The sequence below is a fragment of the Sceloporus occidentalis genome, unplaced genomic scaffold (genome assembly GCF_023333645.1).
Source record: "Sceloporus occidentalis isolate IW3139 unplaced genomic scaffold, rSceOcc1.0.p SCAF_3, whole genome shotgun sequence".
Lineage (NCBI taxonomy): Eukaryota > Metazoa > Chordata > Lepidosauria > Squamata > Phrynosomatidae > Sceloporus > Sceloporus occidentalis.
In genome coordinates, this window is record NW_028316983.1 from 41,495,007 (window position 1) to 41,506,585 (window position 11,579).

Consider the following 11,579-nt stretch of genomic DNA (forward strand, 5'->3'; position numbering starts at 1 on the left):
CAAACCAGGATTGCCTCACAGAGTTTATAGCATGTGTGTGGAAGTCAAATTGTAACTGATAAGAGATCATACACCAAGCATGTCCACTAACACTAATATAAAGATTTTTAGAATCCCACTATTAGACATGTTATTTCTTCAAGGGACACTACCCTGTTCAGCATCCTTTCCTTGAGCAGCTACTATTACATCACTTTGAAAATGATTATCATGTAGAAACTGAAATGCACATTTTATTTCTATCTTGCAGTTAATGTTCCTAAACTTCATGTGGATTACAGTGAGCCCTTAGCATCCATTGTGGTTTGGTTCTAGGATTCCCTGTGGATACCCAAATTTGTGGATGTTCAAGTCCTATTAAATAAGTGTCTCTTATATAAAAGGGCAAAATCAAAGTTTGTGCGTGCCATATTGTGCATGCCATAGTGACCTGTCCTAGTCCTTGTTAATACCTTAAGTTTAAAGATTTTCAGATCATGGAAGTAAATAAGATAATCTGTCAACTGATATAGACCAGGATGAGCAACTTCCAGAGGTTTGGGGAACTGCATTAGTCCCCTGCAGGACTTGAGAGCCGCTACCACCTGTCAGAACCATGAAGGCATGGTTTCTATCAGGGTTCTGAATATGTGATTATTGGAGGATGGAGGGTTGATGTTGAAACAACAAAATTATATGCTTGGTTGCTATTGGGGCTGATGGGTATACTGATAGTTGCTGTGGCATAGGGGATAGTGGGTAGCTAGTTGCCATAGAGAGGATGAGATGGGTAAAGCTGGCTAGGTTACTTTGGAGAACCATAGGTCTGGAATGTGTGTGTGAGGGGGATGCGTCAGTGTCTGGTACTATAAGAAGGGAGTGGATGGTGGAAATGCCTGAGGCAGGAAGAGATAGTGTTGGTGAGAATGTTTAGAAGGGGGGTTAGTTTCTATGGGAGACTAAGCTATGGGAATTGAAGGTGTGTATTAGTTTTGGTGCCAACTGGGGTTGGGGTGGAGTTTAGATTTGGGGTTTTTAATATACTGCTTGGGTATTGCAGGGGGGGGAGTAGTTTCAGCTTAAACACTGACTGGTGAATTACTGACTATTTGTTCTTCTGCTTTCAAAAACCTGGACTGATTGGTGCACACTGGTTCTGAATTTCCTCAAATCTGACACCACCCTATGTGCCCAACTTCAGAATTTTTTCATTTTAATTTGCCCCCTTTTTAATTTTAATCTAATAATGCCACCCACTTCCACTTGGGGAATTTAACTATGAGAGGGATATTAGTTACAAAAGAGTAAACTGGGGCCCCGTCTACACAATGAAAATCCTCTGCATTCTATGTGAATAGAATGTTATCCTGCCACCCACAATTTGCAGGAGTTAGAGCTTGAGAGGGGTGCGAAAAACTCCTCAAACCCTGCAGAAACTCTCAAACTCTGCAGAACATTAATTCACAACTTTTACCATGAGAGTGCACATTATCAAACATGCAACTATCTGACTTGCATGCCTTTGCATGGCAGCACATTTCATCAGAGGGTGGGCGGATGGGCATTACTGCTAACTGATTTCTTTGTTTTTGTTTTTTGTTTTTTTGTTAGCTAGGTACTTACATGATTTGCCTATTCTCCTTGGCAACTACAGCATTTTTAATTAATTTTTTCAGACTGAAACAGGTCATTTGAAATTGGTATTCAATTGCCACTTTCTTTATCCCACTACCAAAAGTGTGGGCATTTAAAAAGTTAAAGGTCTTGCAGTTATGAAGTTCTGACAAGATAGTTCAAAATATGCAAACTTTGTCCTAACAATTATTATGGCACAGAATGGGAGAGGATGTTGATGGAGATAGTGTGCATAGTTTGGCAATCTTGCCATGTTACAGATAATGCATATATGCAAACATATACAGTAGAGTCTCGATTATCCAACCTTCGATTATCCAACATTCCGGATTATCCAACATTGCTGCTCAGTGATTTCTTTACATTTTCAGAGGACTGAACTGTTTATACAATACATATTGTACATCACAATGTTGATCAGTGATTTCTTTACATTTTTAGAGGACTGTTTATACATTACAATGTTATTCCTATAACGTTACTGCAACGTTACTTTTACTGTTACTGCAATCAAACTTCAATACGTTTGCAATTCATAGTGATTTCAAGGCTTTTCTTGGACCCTTCAGATTATCCAACATTTTCGGCTATCCAACTATCAGCCCGCCCGTTTATGTCGGATAATCAAGACTCTACTGTACACGCAAACTTCAAACCCGATGGTGGGGGCAGATCTAGTTACATACAAGAGAAAGGGCTGAAGGCTGCACTGGAGAAAGCACACAAGAGGAGTTTAACAACATTAATAAATAAATATTGTTTTCAGGAAACCTGGCAGCATACAATAACCAAAGAGATTCAAACAGTAGGTGATTGAAGAAAAGTACAATGCTAGCCTGTTGAGTGGGGTCGGGGAGAGATAGTTCATGGGTCATTTATCTAAATACCAAAAAAGGTTTTATATACTTTATTGTTCTGAGACAATAGACAAACACTACATTGATCAAGAACATAAAGCAGCAATCCTGGCTTGCAACAAGAGCCATGTAGCACTCCAAAGCTTCTTTGCTGGTCAGAGACTGCATGTAACTATGACACCAGTGGGAATAGGTGACAACTGAAGCAGAAATGCCTATGTTCCTCCCTTGGATGGAGAGCCAAAACTGACACCAGCAGGAATAGGTGACAACACGAGGGGAAGTGCATATGTTTCCCCCTGCCCATTTGACTGACAACCAAAACAGGCCCGTAGCTACCATAGGGCAAGCGGGGCAAGGCCCCAGGGCCCCCAGCCATAGGGGGCCCCGTGCCGCACTCCCTCGCCTCGCCAATCTGTGTGTGTGTGTGTGTGTGTGTCTTCCCTGCATGGCCCACCCGGCTTCCCTCTCCCAACAATAGGGAAGTCAGGAGGACTCTTGGCCATGTGGGGGCCTGAGGGGGAGGCGCCAGGCAAAACAGAGCCCTGGAGGAGAGGGAGGGAAGAGAGGCTGCATCAGGCTGCATCAGGCTGCATCCACACTGGAGAATTGACCCGGTTTGGCAGCACTTTAACTCTTTTCTGGCTCAAGGTTATGGAATTCTGGGAGGTGGAGTTTGTTGTGGGGCCCAGAGCTCAAGGCTTCACTCTTTTCTGCGTCAAGGCTATGGAATTCTGGGAGTTGAAGTATGTTGTGGGGCCCAGAGCTCAAGGCCGGACTGTTTTTCTGGGTCAAGGCTATGGAATTCTGGGAGTTAGAGTAAGTTGTGGGGCCTAGAGCTCAAGGCTTAACTCTTTTCTGGTCTCCTTTTATAGGACACATCTTACATTTCAGACTTCTGCTCAGAAGGAATTTCAAAACATCCTCCATTTTTTGTAAGATGAACAAATGTCCTCTTTTTTATGAGCAAATGTCCTCCTTTTTTCTAGGATGTGTCCTATGTTTCAACCTTCTGGCCAGGAGGAATGTCAAAATGTCTTTCATTTTTGGTAGGATGACCAGACGTCCTCCTTTATCCAGGACACGGCCTACATTTCAGCCCTGCCCAGGAGCAATGTCAAAATGTCCTCCATTTTACCAGGGTGACCAGACATCATCCTTTATCCAGGACACGTCCTACATTTCTGCCCAGGAGGAATTTCAAAACATCCTGGTTTGTTCGAGAGTTTGCCTTTGCCAGCCTTTCCTTGAGGCTGAGAGTGTGTGACTTACTTGCCTAGTGGGTTTTCTTGGTTTGTTCAGAGAGTTTGCCTTTGGTGACTTGGGTGTGTGTGAGTGTGTGTGTGCCTTCAAGAGGTTTTCTTGGGAGGTTGGTTCAGAGAGGGTTTGACTTTGCCTTATCCTGAGGCTGAGAGTGTGTGACTTGCCCAAAGATTTTCTTGGAACATAGAGGGGATTTGTCTGCACCTTCCCTTAAGGTTGAAAGAGTGTTACAAGCCCAGTGGGTTTTTTAGGTCCAAAGAAGAGATTGAACTTTGATTCTCCTCTACCGCTGCCTCCTGCCGCACTTCCTCAGATGCATTTAGTCTCAGAGGTGCTCCAAAATTTCTGTCTTTGAATTCTGTTGTTGTTGTTGTTGTTATTATTATTATTATTATTTGAAAGAAAGAAGTTGGCAGCATGAGCTTTCCTAAAGTCTGCTTCCTCAGATGCATTTAGTCTCAGAGGTGCAACAAGATCTCCATAATATAAGCATTTATATTAAAAAAAATTAAATTAATGTTTTTGGCTTTTAGTTGGTTATGTCCTCCATTGTTCTTGGATGTCCTACATTTGGGGATAAATTTTATCCTACATTTTTCTACATTTTGTCCTGATTTGGTAGTAGAGAATTATAACAACCCTACCTCAAAGGAGCCACGACACGCGGCTCCTTTGTCTACCGCAGCAGAGGTGCCATAAGCACCCTGGAGCGGTGCTGTGATGTCCCTCATGTGCTGCACCATTTGGACACAGCGCATGAGCCACGTCATCGACATGTCACCCCATGTAAATGGCGGTGTACCAAGATGGCACCCGTGGCTTGCGGTAGGACTCGGGACATTAAAAAATATAGGGGCCCCAAATATACTTTCTGCCCCAGGGCCCCTAAAGGCCTAGCTACGGGCCTGAACCAAAAATAATAATAATGTGCAGTGGCTAGTTATGTGTTGCACACAAATAATTCACAGAGACTTCCTTCCTGTCCACCATTTTAATTTACAATGGTGTTGCATGTGACCAACAGAACGTGCATAAATGCAAATTGGTAGGAATGCATAGAAGTGAAGACAATTGAATGTAAATTCAGAAGTGCGAAAATCTGCACCAATTCACATAACACACTTATGTGCAGACTTGACTTGGGAGGCAAACCAGAATTGACTTTGTGCCTCATTCTGCCTAATGACAGGGTTAGCCCTTCTTCAGAAGTGTAACCTGCTTCCTCAAACATACAGAGTATTGCTTTTGCTAGTACAGTGGAACCTCGGGATACGAAATACCCGGGTTACGAATTTTTCGGGACCCGAAAAAATCCAATTGGAAATTATTGATCCGGGTTACGAAATTTTTTTCGGGTCCCGAAAAAACTTTTGGTGCTTTTTGCCGCGATTTTACACCAAATCGCGGCTTTTCCCCATTAGCGGCTATGGGGATTCGGCTTGCGAAAGCCGTTCGGGTTACGAAAGCGGCCGCGGAACGGATTACTTTCGTAACCCGAGGCTCCACTGTAGATGATTATAATCCTCATGCTTGAAAGGGAGGGTGTAATCAGCAAAGTGAAAGGGAACTGAAATGTAAAAACTACAAACATTGATTATCACCTTAATTGTGGTAATTAACAAACAGCAGTTGGGTGATAGCACAGACATCCTTTCAGATCATTTGAAAATGTAGGGCAAGGGACATGAATTGTATATTTCTGGATCTTATTACATTCTGTCCCACTCTCACAAGTTTACAGTCAGCCTTCTGTATCCACGGATTCTTTATTCATGGATTTAAGCACCCATGGTTTGAAAATATTATATATATATATATATATATATATATATATTTTCCAAAAAGCAAAGCTTGATTTTGCCATTTTATAGAAGGGACACCATAGAATTTAAATGGACTTAAGCATCCATGGATTTTGGTACCTACAAGAAGTTCTGGAATGAAACCCCAGCGGATACCAAGGTCTCACTGTATTAACATGCTTTATAACCTGAGGCTTGAATATCACTCTGTACTGAAAAACTGGGTTTATAGCCATAAAAATCATGCTAAAGGTGCTGCCACATTCCTTCCCCCATTTTCCCTACCTCCTTTTTGTGCTGCAAGAGACTAACACGGCTACTTCTTTGAAACCTAGCAGATGAAGTGAATGATACATTTATTTTTATGATAAAACCAAGAAAGATAAAGTTAAAACAGAATACTTCCTAGTTAAAATAAAATATTTGCTTTGCATATCTGATGGAAATCATACTGTATTTTCTTCTTTGTGATTCCTGGGTTTTGCCCTCAATTTACTCAGAATTTTTCCCCTGTGACAATATGCCATCTGTGATGTTCTCATAAATATGTAAGTTGGCAAATAAGTTGGCAAATATGTAAGATGGCAAGAAATACAAATGTTGCTGCTGTTATTACATGCTTCCCCTCTCCCTGTCTTCACAAAATTCCTGTTAAGACTGCTTAAATCCTTAAGATTTGTGATCAAGCAAGATTTGAACAGGTCTCCTTATTCCAAATTTAGTACCCTGTTACACACTGCTGGTTCTCTCAAATCAGTTCTTATCATACAAAATATCATTGGAGCATCTAGATCAGACCACATAACACCAGTATTAAAATCTCTTCACTGGCTACTGATTAGCTTTCGGGTGCAGTACAAAGTGTTGGTTATTACCTTTAAAGCCCTACATGACTTGGGCCCGAGTTACTTGAGGGAACGCCTCTCCCTACACAATCCGTCCCGCACTCTCAGAACAACCGTGAAGAACTTATTAGAGTATGTAAACACCAGGTTAACAACAACTTCTCACAGGGCATTTACTGCCGTAGCTCCTAAATTATGGAATGCTTTGCCGGAGGAGATCCATCTCATTACCACCTTAGATGCCTTTAAGAAGGCACTTAAGATGGATCTCTTCCAGCAGGCCTATCCACCCAATCTGCTATAAGAGAGTTAGAAATAGCCCACCTCTATTTGTAAAAATATTTATTTTAAATGATGGTTTAATCTATGTATTGTATTGATAGCGGTTTTACTGTTTTATTGAGTATATTTTATATGAAATTGTAGTTTTTTTATCTTGTAATGTTGTTTCTATTGTTGTAATCCCACCTCAATCTGCAGGGAGAGGCAGGAAATATAAATAAAAATTACTATTATTATTATCCAGGCTAAAAAAAGTGGTAGAAAACAATGGAAAAATTAACGTGGTTAATTTGCATAATGTTGAAATGTATATAATATGTTTGACTTGCATATTGTACACATTTGCATGAAATATAAAGTAGACTATATGGGTTTGTGAAACTGCATTATAGCAGCCCTAACACTGACTGGTAGTGACTCTCCAAGATTTCAGACAAGATTCTGTCCTAGATCAGCTTGGCAATACCAGGGATTGGACCTCGGACCTTCCAAAACTGTTGCTGTACCCCTGAGCCATAACCGCAGGCACAAATCTGCTCTGTTTCCTCCAGAAATTTCTTGACTTCAGCTGCTTCCTTTAGGAAGAAAAAGGAGGATTTTGTTCTTGTAACTTTTAAATCACTGGCATCTGGAAACCATTGCAGATTTTTTGCAAATCACTCAAAAATCTGTCTTCTTCCTCCCCTGCCACTGTCAACAAAGCTGCTCCACAGCTGAAAAAATTACTTTTCGAAAGCAATCCCTCAAAGTAGTTAATTTTAAGTAAGCCCTTGCTTTCCCAGTTCTCAAAAGGAATTAAAATAGTTACTTTAGGTCACTGTTCTATGAAACCGAATGCTGCTAGCCTGTGGTACAAAACGGACTTTTCTCCAATCCACCTTGTCATTGTCTTGGCACCTGCAGCAACACGAGACACAGCACAAACCAGCACTTGAACCACACATCATAAAATGAATGATGCTGTTCCCTTATCAAATTACAGTCATAATGTAACTTGTTATACCTTCATTATGCAAAGAGGAATTAATTTCGAACAACTGTTTTTCCCCCCAAGCTCACTGCTACTCTTCAGCATACAGCATTTTTAGTTGGCCTCTGGGATCTTGTTTGGATCCTCACCCTGGCTTTGATACTCCAGATTTATTTTTCATAGTACAAGAGTGAATCTTTTCCTCATATTAGTATGTACTGTTTGTTGGCTAGAATGTCATACTGATTTAATATATTTCCTTGCCTCATTAAATATTTGTTTACATTATCTCTTTTTTTAAAAAAAATATTATTAAACATCTCTTCTTTAATGTTCCTGCTCAGCATCCTATGCTCAAGATGTAGCTGCTTGAAAGAAAGATTCTTTCACCTGGAAAGTATCTGGTCCTCCTAGTTTGCTTTCTGGTCACATACTTCATATGTTTCAAAAATACTTTAGTCAACTTTTAGAATTCAATAACTGACTTTGATAGAGAAATTACTGTTCCAGTGTATGGTAAATGACAATGGTCTAGAACATTGTTAAATTTAAGTCTTGAAAATTAACTTTAATAAAATGTGCTCCAATAATGTACTGTGACAGCTTTTAGAGAAATCAGCTTCAATACTCTGATTCTCCAAGGAATGCAGTGAGATATACTCAAGCAGCCTTGAGCCATGGAATAAGCAAGCAGACAGCTTTATGATAAATGGTCCTAGAAACCTAAATTACAACTGCACCAAATGAACAATATGTCCAAATTATTTGGTGGCTTTTTTTGTTGCAGAGACAGCTGGCAGGAATATAGCTGGCTGTCATCTTAGTCAACAAACCTACAGTGACATCTAGTGGACCAACACCTTTCAAAGAAAACCAGACTCTGGCTCAGAGGCTGCTGCAGGCTAAATGTCTCTTGTCTAAACAACAGAGTGGATATATCAAAGCACAGCAAAATGTCATCAGGTTTCCTTCCAGGAATGGAACATGGGAACAAATCAATGTTTGGAAAGTAGTACCACACATCTGTGGGCTGCAGAAGGTGGCACGACTATGGCTTTCTTTTAGGGATCTAAATCTTCATTTGTTTTGTTCTATCAATGAAGAATGTAAAACATTCAAAAGATTTTCTCCCCACTGAGTGAAATTACAAGAATCTTAGGGCGGAAAAATAAAATGCACAGATATAGGATGGGAGACACATGGCTGAACGAGACTATGTGTGAAAGGGATCTGGGAGTCCAAGTAGACCACAAGCTGAACATGAGTGAACAGTGTGATGCGGCAGCTAAAAAGGCCAATGCAATTTTAGGCTGCATCAGTAAGAGCAGGGGTAGGCAATCTTTTTGAGCCGGGGGCCGGGTTGCTGTCCCTCAGACAACTGGGGGGCCGAAGCCAAAAAATAAATAATTAAATAATTTTTTTAAAAAATTAAATATATAAATAAACCAGGACAAATGTAGGACAAAATTTTCAAATGGAAGACGGCTTTTTTTTTAAAAAATGGAGGACACGTGAAAAAAATTGCTGATTTTTTAAAAAATGTTAATATAAATGCATGTTTCTGAGGCTTCTATAGACAATTGCCCCCCAAAGGCCCTGGCGGCAATCGGTGACAGGACCAGGCTGGGGCCGGTTCCAAGGCCTCGCCGGGCCGCATCCGGCCCGCGGGCCGCAGGTTGCCTACCCCTGAGTAAGAGTATCGTATCTAGATCAAGGGAAGTAATAGTGCCACTCTATTCTGCTTTGGTCAGGCCCCACCTGGAATATTGTGTCCAGTTCTGGGTGCCACAATTCAAAAAGGATGTTGAAAAACTGGAACGTGTCCAAAGGAGGACAAGTAAAATGGTGAAAGGTCTAGAAACCATGTCCTATGAGGAACGACTTAAGGAGCTGGGGATGTTTAGCCTGGAGAAGAGAAGGTTAAGAGGTGATATGATAGCCCTGTTTAAATACTTGAAGGGATGCCATACTGAGGAGGGAGCTGACTTGTTTTCACTTGCTCCAGAGACTAGGACCCAGAGCAGTGGATGCAAGCTACAAGAAAAGAGATTCCACCTCAACATTAGGAAGAACTTCCTGACAGTAAGGGCTGTCCGACAGTGGAACAAACTCCCTCGGAGTGTAGTGGAGTCTCCTTCCTTGGAGGTCTTTAAACAGAGGCTAGATGGCTATCTATCGGAGATGATTTTATTTGGATTCCTGCATGGCAGGGGGTTGGACTGGATGGCCCTTGCGGTCTCTTCCAACTCTATGATTCTATGATTTAAAAAAATGCAGAGGGTTGTTTTTTTCCCTGCAGTGTTTCACACAAATTCTTCCTTGGCACAAAGCCAGAACACCTTTGCACCAAACCTAAAATTTTCCACAAGAAAAAAAAATGTGGGTTTGTTTTTGTTTGTTTGTTTGTTTTCAGATGACGGTGATGGTGGTGAGAAGAAAACATTATTTTTCACTCTTATTCAGGGGGAAACATCCTATGAGCAGGGACGTAGCCAAGGGGGGGGGTTCTTGGGGTCCGGACCCCCCCTTCCATAAGAAAAATGAATGGTGTGTGCTGCTGCGCCGCCGCACCCAAGCCCCATTATAATGGTGGCACTTAGTCTGGACCCCCCCCCCTTCCTAAAATCCTAGCTACGTCCCTGCTATGAGGGCTAACCGTTTTTTGGATGGGACATGTCAATGTGCCAAGACAGTCTTTTTTGTCAAGCCTGAGAAAATTCATGAATATTCTGTACATCTCAACTTTTAGCTTTCAATTCAGATATTCCCCTTAGTAAACGGCTGTTGCTATTTATAGCCACTATTATTATTTTAGTATATAATACCACTCTGCCAATGACACTGCCTTGGCACAGTAATGAGAATGCATGTTCCTGTGAGCCAAGAGGCCATGCTGATGGCAACAGTGCTGCTAGTTGGGTCTCCTATGACAGACACACTTTTGCTGAAGAGCCAGACAAAAAACACACTGCAGAAATAATCTGGTTTGAGACCACTTTAACTGCCCTGGGTCAGTGCTACAGAATCCTGGAAACTGTAGTTTATTGTGGCATCAGACCTTTCCAACACTGAAGGCTAAATGTCTCCCCAAACTACTGTTTCCAGGATTCTCTAGCATTGAGCCAGGGCAGTAAAAGCGGTATCAAACTGGGTTATTTCTGCAGTGTGTTTTGAACCTAAATTTGCCAAACAGCTACTGGGCGGCAGCAATAGCAAGGGGAGGGGGTGACACTGGCAGAGTATAAAGTTTGCTAGTACTGTTCAGAAGGAGGCATGGTAAACCCCTTTTGAATGCCTTTTACCGTGAATACCCAATGATGACACATTTCAGAATGAAACAAGAGATAGGCAGGTTACAGACCACCCATTTTGGGCGGGCTGTACCCGCCCCTTTCCCCGGTGTATCGGGGCCTCACCTGCTAGAACGGCAGCCGCTGAGGCCCCGATTCGCCGCTTTTCACGCTGCGGGGAAGCGGCAAAACGCCGCTTCCCCGCAGCCTGAAAAGGGGTGTCCTTGTGTAGCCATGGGTCCGTTTAGGAGAAATTTATTATTGTAGTTTAGCTCAAATATTGCAAGAGGAGGGCCTGCTACGACGGCCCTTGCAGAATCGTCTCCCGGTGAGTATACGGAGTAGACCAGGGGATCCCAATAAATAGAGCTGAGACAGACTTCTAGAATTAATAACCAATTTATTTATAATGGGGGAAAACACATACAATTCACTAGCATACACACACACATACAAGGCTCAGGAGAAGCATAGGTTAGCATGGAATAGGATTTTAGGCATCACTGGGGTGATACGTACCAGAATGTAGACTCCCTCCAGGAATCCAAATGGAATATGATGAGGATGGCATGAGGCTCAGCCATGGAATGACTGGCCAGGAGCCAGGATTCAAAGGGACATAGCTTCCCCCTGAAATCCAGACTGGCCCCATGAAC